The sequence below is a fragment of the Trichosurus vulpecula genome, chromosome 5 (genome assembly GCF_011100635.1).
Source record: "Trichosurus vulpecula isolate mTriVul1 chromosome 5, mTriVul1.pri, whole genome shotgun sequence".
In the NCBI taxonomy this organism is placed as follows: Eukaryota; Metazoa; Chordata; class Mammalia; order Diprotodontia; family Phalangeridae; genus Trichosurus; species Trichosurus vulpecula.
In genome coordinates this window covers 242,050,730-242,060,584 of record NC_050577.1, presented here as the reverse complement: position 1 = coordinate 242,060,584, position 9,855 = coordinate 242,050,730, and positions in this window count along the sequence as shown.

Here is a 9,855-nt window from a genome sequence, read left to right as displayed (position 1 = left end):
GAGAAGCAATCAAAATCCCAAACAGAGGTTCACCTCTCATCAAAATGAACAGGGAACCCCCCTCATCATACAAGATTCCTTGAAAGACCAGAGACAATCTTTTTTTTCAGCAATACTCTCATTATTAATATTCAATGAGGTATAAAACAGGGAAACACACATACTCATCAGGTATATCTGCCACTATCATGGAGGATGTTGATCCCACAATACCAATAGCTAATATTTACATGGTGCTTTGAGATTTGCAAAATGCTCTGTATTTGTTGACTCATTTTGGTCCTCAAAACAACCCTGTGAGATAGGCGCTATTATTAGCCCAATTTTGTCATCATCACAATCATAATTAATTTTATTATCATCTCTCATTAGTTTGTAAGCTCCTTAAGGGCAGAGACTGTCCTTTGCCTCTTTTTGTATCCCCAGAGCTTAACCCAGTACCTGGCATGTAGTAGGCATTTAATAAATGTTTATTGATTGATTTTTTCAGATAAGGAAACTGAGGTACAGAGAAGTTACATGATTTCTCCAAGGCCACACATAGCTAATAAGTGTCTGAAGAAGAATTCAGACTCAGGTGTTCTTGATTTCAAACTCATACTCTACTTTGCCACATCACTTCCTGTACAAGTCAAAGAAGAATTTCCCTATTGTTGAGATCTCTCTCTCTTTCTCTCTCCATCACTCTACTGAAACTCCTCTTTCAAAGGTGAATAGGAATAGTGACTCAGAAAGTGAAGGCCTTCCTTTCCCCCGTACCCACCCATAATATCCAGCTTCCACTGGAAAATCTAAAGGCACAAAGGAGCAGGCTCACTGGTGCCCTCTATCCTTGCTGCCGGTGCCCCTCCCATCTGGAAATTGACTCTCACTCACCATTCCTCTGGAAGAGAAGCTAGAGGCTCTATTCTACTCCAATCCTTGGGTCTACTCTACCTCTCCCAAAGCTAAGTGGGACTGACTGGAGGAGCCCTCCCACACTGAATGAACAAGGCATCACCAAACAATCCTTTAAGTAAAATGGAAGGCCACTACACCTTTCTATCTATGCTATGTCCTCCAGACCCTTAGACATTGACATCTGAACTTCTGAAACAATCTCAGAACTCCTAAGCCTCGTTACCTACCCTGAGTCTGAACTCTCCTATATATTTTCCCCAATCACAATGTATTTCTATTTTATTCCTAAGTATTTAGGCCAACATTTGGCACATAACAAATGTTTAATAAATGTATTTCATCCATACCAAGATCATCAGTACCTTTTCTTATTGCCAAATATGATTGCTTTTTCTCCATCCTCCTCCTCAGTCTTTGATTTTGGCACTGTTGAAGTCCTTCTTCCCCCATCCCCCACACACTTATGGTTTCTGATACTACTCTCCTATCTGTCCAGTTCTCCTGCCTGACAGTTCCTCAGTCTCTTTCAGCTAGCTCATTCTCCTGAGTGATAGTCCCCATCGTTCCACCCTAGACACATTTTTTTATCTTTCTTGGCTCTTTTTTTGTTGTTGTTTATCTTATCCATCCCCATGGCTTAAATAATTGCCTATATACAAAGGAGTCCCAAATCTGTATGTACGGCCCTAATTTCTATCCTTAAACCTGGTCCTGAAGCTCCAGATGGATGAACGTCCCTGGATGTCCCAACAGCATCTCAGACTTAACATTTCTAAAACTGTATTCATCATCTCCTCCCCTAAACCTGCCTCTTCATTCGACTTTACTGTTTTCTTTTGGGAGCATTCCCATCCTCTCAGCCATCAAGACTTTTCTGATTTTTCATTTATTCCCACAAATATCCAATCAGTTCCAAAGCTCCATCATTTCTCCTACCATGACACCTTTCACATCTAAGCCCTTCTCACCGTTTGCATCACCACCATGCTAGTCTAGGCCTTCATCACCTCCCCCTTGGACTATTGTAATCTTCTCCTAGCTGGGCCTCCAGTTTACAGCTACTTCTCTCTCCAAACCACCCTTCACACAGCTGCCAAAATCACCCTCCTAATGTAGATCTGCCTATGTCACTTTGCCACTCAAACACCCTGAGCGACTCCTTAGTATATATCTGAGAAAAGATGAGCTTGTTAGCTTAGCATTTACAGTTTTTCACAATCTGACCCCAACCTTCCTTTCCAGCCTTATTTCACGTGATTCCTCATCCTTTGTCTTTGTTCCAGCTAAAGTTATACTATTTTCACTTTTTGGTTGTTTTTTTTTGTTTTTGTGGCTTTTCCCTTTTGTTCTGTTCCTTCTTTCACAACATGACTAATGTAGAAATATGTTTAACATGATTATACATGTATAACCCATATCAGATTGCTTGTTATCCTGGGGAGGGGTATGGGAAGGAGGGAGGGAGAAAAAATTTGAAACTCAAAATCTTATAAAAATGAATGTTGAAAACTATCTTTACATGTATTTGGAAAAAAATAAAATAATATTTATCAAAAAAAGTGGAATGCTAGCTGTTCTAGGGGCCCCATATGCCATGTGTGGCCTCTGTACATTCACACAGGCTACCTACGATGCACTTCCTTGACATCTCTGCCTTCTCTTCCTTCATGACAGATAATACTTCTTCGATGAAACCTACAGCTGAAAGTGTTTCTTCTCTCCTCAAATTTTCCTCAAGCTTCTTGTCTGAAACTGTTCTTTGCCCTGGTATCAAACAGGCAACATGCCAAGGGTAATACTCCAGAGTGCTGTTTTAACCAAATTAAAATGTAATTGAGAAATATTTACCAAAATAAATAAAAATATAAAACATAAATAATATTAATTTGTGGTTTTCTAAGTCAATATGTGGTCTGCAGGAATCCTAAGATATAGTTTACTCCCTGGCCCATTCCCACCACCTTCTTTTTTGAATCTGATACCACTAGTCTGTATCATTCCCTAACTAATGGAATGTAAGCACCCCGTGGGCAGGGTCTGTTTCACTTTTCTCTTTCAATGTGAAAGTAAACACATAATAATTGTTTACCACATTAGATTGAATTGAGAAAAAAGAAGAAATTCAGAACTAAAGAATGTAGCATACATTTATTTCTACAGACATATCATAGTTCTGCCCCTCCCCCCAGGAGAATATAATCCCCTCAAGGTCATGGACTGTTTTGTTTTGTTTTTTGTAATCTTTGTATCCCAGTATCTTGCACATGATAGGTTCATTAAAATGTTTATTGGATTTAATTAAATTGTTTAAAAAAAATTATACAGAACATTATACAGGCATGCTTAGGACCTAAGTTCCTCCACAGCAAAGACACAAATTGTGTATGTCCTTGTTCATACTAGCATATGGTGAGCTCTTAATAAATGTTAACTGAATACTTTTTAAAGCTTTAAAAGTGGAGTTACAATAAAAGCTCTGCTTACTGGAAAACTGGAAAATGACAAGTGCTTTCCCCCTGGGTTGTAAAGATAATGAAAATTTGTAAGCACAGATGTTCTTAGGGGCTTACCAGAGGTTTGCCATTGTCAAGAGTGCACTGCTTAATGAATTGAGCATTGGCCTGCTCCCCTGCTTCCCTGAGCAGTATAATTTTGGAGGAAGGATTAATTTCTAGAAATAAGAATTACCTTGTCCTCTAAATGTGAGCCTCTCAGTGTTGGGGGGTAGGAAATTTTAATCCCTATATTCCCCTGACAATAAGATTTCAGGAAAAATCTTTGATATCTCTAAGTTAATCCTTCTGTTAAGAGTGACATATTTATCCATTAAAAATGGGCTTCTCCCCAAAATGGTAATTACTTCATAGACTCATTGATCTTAGAAAACTAGAAGGGACCTCATAAAATTATGAGGCCAAGCGCTGTGCTTTTTGGCAGATCTGTGGAGGCAACTAGGGGGTAGAGTAGATAGAGCAGACCTACAGTCAGGAAGATTTGAGTTCAAATGCTGCCTCCAGACACTTACTAGCTATGTGTCTGTGGATAAGTGACTTGATCTCTGTCAGTTTCCTGTAAGATGCTGCTAGCCTATGAGTTCTCTGCACCAATGAAATCACAAAACTGGACAAAAAATTAGTGGTGACAATATCTCTGGAACCTATACAACTGGGTTGCTGTGAAAATCCAATGACACTGTCTATGTATAGCATTTTGCAAACCTTAAAGCACAGTATAAACATCATTTATTATCACTATCACCATGTTATACAAGAGGTAGTGGAGGCTCAGCAAGTTAAATAATGTTTATTTAATTATTAATTAATTAGATTAATAAGTAGAAAAAAGATGAGGCTCCAATTTCTTGCTTTCTAGCATAGAGATCTCATTACTGTAATGTTTTCTTTAGAGTGAAGACACCAACTTCCAGTCTCCAATCAAGACAGCACATCCATTTTTTTCATTTTTTGAAAAGCTATGTATTATAGTGGACCAGGAACTGAACTAGGAATCAGATGACAGGGTGTATAGTTCTGGCTTTGCTGCGTACTAACCCTGAGTCCTTGGACAAGATATTCAATATCACAGGATCCTAGATCTAGAATTGGTGTGGGGAAGCTGTGGCCTTGAGGCCACATATGGCCTGGGTGCAGCCTTTTGACTGAAGCCAAGTCTTACAGAACAAATTCTTTTATTAGGGCATTATTCTAGTCCAACCCTCTCATGTTACAAATGAAGAAACAATAGGTAGAGGGAGGTAATGACTTGCCTAAGATCACTAGGAGGTAAGTATAAGAGATAGGATTTGAACCCAGGTCTGTGACTCTAGACCCAGTGTTCTTTCCACTGAATAGCATTGCCTTCCTGCCTTCTAAGTATCAGATTCCTTCCTTATTGTAAAATTGAGGTAACCAATCCTGTCTACCTCACAGAGTTATTGTCAAAACGAACCGGGATATTCTACGTAGAAGTTATTTGGGAGCATTCTCTTGCAGTATTGTCTTTCCCTTCTAGCATTTTTATTCATCTAAGTGATGAGTGAAATCAACACAGCTCTTTGCCGTCGCATCTTCTCCAGGAGAAGGAGGTACCTGAAGAATACTTCCCTAACTTCACCACACCTTAAAGAGGCCCACCTCAGAATGTCTGGACTTGCCCCAACTCATGAGGCAGAGACAAAAGAGTAGTATGAGGAAGACTTTATGAGTTAAACCTGATGTTAACTAGAGCTGTCCAAGAGTAGAAAAAACTGGAAAAAGTGCTAATGAGTTCACGCTCTTCAGAGGTCTTCACGTAGAGGCTGAACGACCTCTTGTCTGGGATGTTGAGGAGGGAATTCCTATCTAGGCATGGATTTGACTAGATGACCCTTGGTGTCCCATTTACCCTAAGAGTCTATGATTTTTTTGAAGAAGCAAGCCAAAGTAATGTGTGCTAAGGTTGGCTTTCCCACCTCCACCCCCAGTAAGATGAATTATTGAAAGATGAATTATTTGTTGTTGTGCAATTGTTTCACTTGTGTCCAACGCTTCATGACCCCATTTGGGGTTTTCTTGGCAAAGATATTGGGGTGGTTTGCCATTTCCTTCTCCAGATCATTTTACAGATGAAGAAACTGGGACAAACAGGGTTAAGTGACTTTCCCAGGGTCACACGGCTATTAAATGTCTGAGGCCAGAAGATGAGTCTTCCTGACTCTACGCCTCTACTACCCACTGTGCCACCTTGCTGCCAATGGATTATTAGTTATCCATTAAGAGTTCAGGCACTTTCTTCCTACCAAATAAATCTTTTCTTAAAAGCAGGGAAAATCACACAAAATTTCACACAATGTGACTAGGAGAAACCCTCAGGGAGATTTGGGACAACTGATACACAAGAAAAATTCCCATTTTTACAGTATACCTGATAAGTGGTCAGACTATCAATAACATTAGGTCTAACTTACAAAATCTCCCTCACGCTGCTTCTTGCCTCTTCAGCTTTTGCTTGAAGACTAATAATAGAGGGGAACCCATTAGCTCTGAACATCTTTCACCAAGATCTCTGAGATGTGACTTGTAGGATAACAACCTTCTAGCTTGATTTCTTCCAACACTCCCTTCCTTCCTTCCTTCCTTCCTTCCTTCCTTCCTTCCTTCCTTCCTTCCTTCCTCCCTTCCTCCTTCCCTTCTTTCCTTCTTTCCTTCCTTCCTTCCTTACTTCTTTCCTTCCATCTTTCCTTCCAACTTTCTTTTTCTTTCCTTTCTGCCCTTCCTTCTGTCCTTCCTTCCTTCTTTCTTTCCTTCCTTCCTTAATACCTTCTGGTAGCAGAAGGAGAAGTAGGTAATATACAAAACTGTTTATTCTTTAACTTCTGAATTGGGCCTCTTGCATTTTTTAAAATTAAATTTTTTATTATGAATTTACTAATCATTGGCAAACACTAACATTTTGATATGGAAAGAAAGAAAGAAAGGAAGGAGAGAGAGGGGGAAGGAAGGAAGGAAGGAAGGAAGGAAGGAAGGAAGGAAGGAAGGAAGGGAAAGAAAAAGAGAGAGAGAGAGAGAGAGAGAGAGAGAGAGAGAGAGAGAGACAAAGGAAGGAAGAAAAAAAGAAAGAAGCTTATTTATGCATTCCCAAAATCCACCTATAAACCCCATAGGGCCAATGGAGTAGCCCTTATTTGATTGGTAGGAGAGCATAATTTATTTCCTTTTTTGGCCAGGATGATGCCTCCTCATTCGATATGGTTTTTACATTTGCCTACTGGGAGATCTGTGTTGCTTTTTATGTTCATGAGAGGAGGATGCTTTGGGTTCTGACACAGGCATTTAGCTCTAACAGTCAATTGCTCTTCCCTCAGCCATCTGGCAAAATCGTTGAAACTAGCAATTTTCGAAGTCGGAATTAGACATCCGAAAAATAATGTGCACATAGGCAAACCCCTTAAAGGTGTAGATGAGAAGGGGGAAGGTGAGGGATGGTTGAAAGAACCAGAGAAGGGCACCATCCATGCCCTGGAGTGATGTGCTTAAGGAACCCTGAGTGCCCAAGTGGCCCTTCTCATCCCCCAACTTCCCTCCTAGTTTTTCCGTCTGGCATTTGTTGTAATGAAAAGCACTTGGGAATTAGACAACCCTTAGAACCTCTCCAATTAACACTGCTGAGTGTCAGAACAACTTACCCTTGCTTGGCATACACTTCCTCCTCACCCCTGCCTCTCAGAATTCTCATTTTCCTAGAAGACAACTCTAGAGCAACCTCTAAGAGTTTTTCTCTGTTGCCCCTAGTTGTGGTTTTTTTTCCCTTCCTTAAGCAACTTTGCATTTTGTTTTCTGTGCTCCTTTCAAGTCCCTCCGGTAGAATGCAAGCTCTTTGTGGTCAAGGAATGTTTTATGTAGTTTTTGTATCCCAGTCTCCTAGCCTAGTGCTTTGCAAACAGTAGATGGTTAATAATGATTTGTGGAATTGAATTTGTTCGCAGAAGGCAAATCAGTCACTTAGAGGCTCTCTCCTTTGAGGTTCTATAATGCCCACATTCTGGAATGGATTCCTTCCACAGTAGAAAGCAAAGACCTTGGAATTGGGGCAGCTAGGTGGCATAGTAGATTATTATTGTTGCTACTGCTGTTGGTGTTTGTCCTTCATTCTCAAAGAGGACCATGGTATCAGGAAATGACTCTGGTGCAGTGAATAGAGTGCCAGGCATGGAGTCAGGAAGACTCATCTTCCTGAGTTCAAATCTGGCCTCAGACACTTACTAGCTGTGTGACCCTGGGCAAGTCACCTAACCCTGTTTGCCTAAGTTTCCTCATCTGTAAAATGAGCTGGAGGAGAAAATGGCAAAGCACTCCAGAATCTTTGCCAAGAAAACCCCAAAAAAGGGCCATGGAAGAGTTGGATATGACTAAACAACAACAGCAATACCTTAGAATTAAGGTCTTCTTGGCTTCTGGCACCTTAAATCTCTCCTGATCACTTCACTCCACAATCTTATATTCCTATTGATCTGCCAAGTGAATCTAGTTCAGTCAGTCACTGTTTGTAACCTTTGTTCTACTGGTTAGCAAATTACTGTTCAAACCTTTGAAAATCTGCCTTACCTTGTCTTGATGTTCAGTGCCACCCTTACTTACAGAATCACTTGAGCCGCAAGCCCTCACTCTAGGAAAGGTACTGACCCTTGGTTCTTACCAGAGCTCTTACTTCTACTTTCCTATTCACCTATTTTTTTAATTAACTAATTATGTATCTGTGTCTCCTGCTACCTCCAGACCCAATGAGTAAATTTAAAACAAAGAAAAACTCCCCAAACCAAAAAACAAAGCCCTCAATACACAGCTGCAAACTCTTACAAAAAAATTAAAATTTCTCATGATATCCATGTCCAAAACAATGTATGTCTCTTTCAGCAGTTTATCACCTCTCTATCAGGAGGAGGTAAGTGGCATGTTTTGCCAGCAATTCTTTTGGGTCCATGGTTTATCATTGTATTGCTCAGGGTTTTAAGTCCGTCAAAGTTCTTTTCTCTATAATATTATTATCATTGTATTATTTGTTCTCCTGGTTCTGCTCACTTCACTCTGCATCAGTTCATACAAGTCTTCCCAGTTTCCTCTGAAATTGTCCATTCATCTTTTTTTTATGGCACAATGAGATTCCATCAAATGAATATGCTACAATTTGTTTATCCATTACCCAATAGGAAGACATCTCCTTAGTTTCCAATTTGGGGTACCATGAAAAAAGCTGCTACGAATATTTTTGTACAAATTGGTCCTCCTTTCTTTGATTTCTTTAAGTATAGGCCTGGTAGGGATATAGTTGGGCCAAAAAGGAAGCAAATTTTAAAAATTTTCTGTGCATAGTTGCAAACTGCTTTCTAGAATGACTGGGACGATTCACAGATCCATCAACAATACACTAGTGCATCTATTTTTTTCTATAGCTCCCCATCTGATTTTTGACATGCTGCTTCCCCTAATTCCCACAAAATTCATGTATAATAGGATTTCTGATCACTGCCCAATTTATTACTCATTTCTTTGCCCTGGCCACAATTTGTATATGTATCTAGATTTTCCATTCATTCTTTCAACGATTCATGCAATAGATATTTATTTAGAATATAACATGTCCAGTGCAGTGTATAGAAAAGTGGATGGAGACCACATACCCCTGACACGTACTGGGTGTGAGACCTGGGCAAGTGACCTAACATCTCAGTGCTCTAGGCAACTCTGTAAGACCGTAATTGGCAGAGAAAGCACCCACCTGAAGGGCAGAGCAGTTTCTTCTTCAGAAAGTTCCCTGTATCAATGAAATCACAAGTCCAGTCTCTTTGTTTTTAAGGGCAGTGTTCTGGCCAAAGAATGGAGAGAGAGAGAGAAAGAGAGAGAGAGAGAGAGAGGGATGGATGGATGGATGGATGGATACATGCGTACAGACATGCATAGATCCATAGACATATAAATATGAGAGAGACAGAGAGAGAGAGAGAGAGAGAGAGAGAGAGAGAGAGAGAGAGAGAGAGAATTTAATATTATTTAGTATGCATCAGGCCCTGTACAAGCAAAAAAATAAAAAAGAGAAAGTCTATGCACTCTGGGAGCTTACAATCCAATGGTGGGGGGGAGGGAAGTTTGACAGTGGAGAAGGAAGGAAAGAAGAAAAAAAAGTGGAGATTCATCGACTGGGCTGGGTTGGAAGTAAGCAAGCTGTCCTGGGTACTTCCTCAGGTGGAGGTTTCCAGAAGGAACTCACCAACTGGAAGAGACAAGGGCAGCTTGGATCATTTGCTCACAGAATCTCCCAGCTCTTGCAGAACCACTTGAGCAGCGTGCCCTCGGTAGGAAAGGTGTTAGCACTTGGTTTCTCACCAGAGCTCTTACAAAAACAAAACTGGTTTATTCCAAATGAAAATGTAAAATAAAGACTACCATCTGTCCATGAGTTGTTGCTTTTTAATCTGTACTT